We start from the raw sequence: 2,472 nt of genomic DNA, 5'->3' as shown, positions 1-2,472 counted from the left end.
CTTGGCCTCCGTTCCGCTCAGCAGGCGGACACCCGAACGCAGCTTGCAGCGTTCGGGTGTCAGCCTGGCCGTGCGGAGACAAACTGATCCTTCCAGACTTACAATGTAAGTCAATGGGGGCGGATCCGTTTGAAGTTGACACAATATGGTGCAATTTTCAAATGGATCCGTCCCCCATTGACTTTCAATGTAAAGTCTGGACGGATCCGTCTGATTAACTTTCACACTTACATTTTTTTCTGAAATATAATGCAGACGGATCCGTTCTGAACGGATCCAAACATCTGCATTATAGGAGCGGATCCGTCTGTGCAGACATCAGACGGATCCGCTCCGAACGAAGTGTGAAAGTAGCCTACCTCATATAAATGTAAAAGATTAAAATATATGCTTTATAGCTTATTAATAAAAAGCCCTATGTGTCCCGAAAAAAAATATATATATTATTTTGGAAACCTCAACAAAAAACTGCCACATGCAGTAAAACACGAAAAAGGGTCCTATAATTAATGGGGTTGTCTGGCCTAGGAGCCAACAACCCCAATGATTGCAACCTGCAGTGTCGGACTAGGGCTTAGGGCCCGCCAGTGTAACTGATTCTGGGGGCCCACCTTAGGGCTCCTGCACACTAACTTATTTTTATTTCATGTCTTTACCGTTCACTTCAATGGGGCTGCAAAAAAAATGACTCTGTGTGCATTCTGTGTCTGTATGTCCGCATGGCCGTTCTGCAAAATGATAGAATATGTCCTATTATTGTCAGCATTACAAACAAGGATAGGACTGTTCTCTGAGAGGCCGGCTGTTCTGTTCTGTTCCGCATAATGTGGAAAGCACACACCAGGTATCCATGTTTTGCAGATCTGCAATTTGCAGACTGCAAAACATCCAACGGTCGTGTTCATGAGCACTTACAGTGATAGCAGAAATATTAAAGATGAAGGATGATGGCAGACATTCACAGCAAAATGCAAAAACATACATGTGGCAGGATTTACACATATATGGATATCCTGCACTTCAGTCAGTCAGAAACAAGACACATGTGGCACACAAGACACTTATACATGGCTCACATGCCACTGATGCATATGGCACATGCTGCACATACACCACTGATACATAAAACATACAGTCAGGTCCATAAATATTGGGACATCAACACAATTTTAACATTTTTGGCTCCATACACCACCACAATGGATTTGAAATTAAACAAACAAGATGTACTTTAACTGCAGACTGTCAGCTTTAATTTGAGGGTATTTACATCCAAATCAGGGGAACGGTGTAGGAATTACAACAGTTTGCATATGTGCCTCCCACTTGTTAAGGGACCAAAAGTAATGGGACAATTGGCTTCTCAGCTGTTCCATGACCAGGTGTGTGTTATTCCCTCATTATCCCAATTACAATGAGCAGATAAAAGGTCCAGAGTTCATTTCAAGTGTACTATTTGCATTTGGAATCTGTTGCTGTCAACTCTCAAGATGAGATCCAAAGAGCTGTCACTATCAGTGAAGCAAGCCATCATTAGGCTGAAAAATCAAAACAAACCCATCAGAGAGATAGCAAAAACATTAGGCGTGGCCAAAACAACTGTTTGGAACATTCTTAAAAAGAAGGAACGCATCGGTGAGCTCAGCAACACCAAAAGACCCGGAAGACTACGGAAAACAACTGTGGTGGATGACCGAATAATTCTTTCCCTGTGGAAGAAAACACCCTTCACAACAGTTGGCCAGATCAAGAACACTCTCCAGGAGGTAGGTGTTTGTGTGTCAAAGTCAACATTCAAGAGAAGACTTCACCAGAGTGAATACAGAGGGTTCACCACAAGATGTAAACCATTGGTGAGCCTCAAAAACAGGAAGGCCAGATTAGAGTTTGCCAAACAACATCCAAAAAAGCCTTCACAGTTCTGGAACAACATCCTATGGACAGATAAGACCAATATCAACTTGTACCAGAGTGATGGGAAGAGAAGAGTATGGAGAAGGAAAGGAACTGCTCATGATCCTAAGCATACCACCTCATCAGTGAAGCATGGTGGTGGTAGTGTCATGGCGTGGGCATGAATGGCTGCCAATGGAACTGGTTCTCTTGTATTCATTGATGATGTGACTGCTGACAAAAGCCGCAGGATGAATTCTGAAGTGTTTCGAGCAATATTATCTGCTCATATTCGGCCAAATGCTTCAGAACTCATTAGACGGCGCTTCACAGTGCAGATGGACAATGACCCAAAGCATACTGCAAAAGCAACCAAAGAGTTTTTTAAGGGAAAGAAGTGGAATGTTATGCAATGGCCAAGTCAATCACCTGACCTGAATCCGATTGAGCATGCATTTCGCTTGCTGAAGACAAAACTGAAGGGAAAATGCCCCAAGAACAAGCAGGAACTGAAGACAGTTGCAGTAGAGACCTGGCAGAGCATCACCAGGGATGGAACCCAGCGGTTGGTGATGTCTA

The sequence above is a fragment of the Bufo bufo genome, chromosome 8 (genome assembly GCF_905171765.1).
Source record: "Bufo bufo chromosome 8, aBufBuf1.1, whole genome shotgun sequence".
Taxonomy (NCBI): Eukaryota; Metazoa; Chordata; class Amphibia; order Anura; family Bufonidae; genus Bufo; species Bufo bufo.
Note: the sequence above shows the minus strand (reverse complement) of the source record.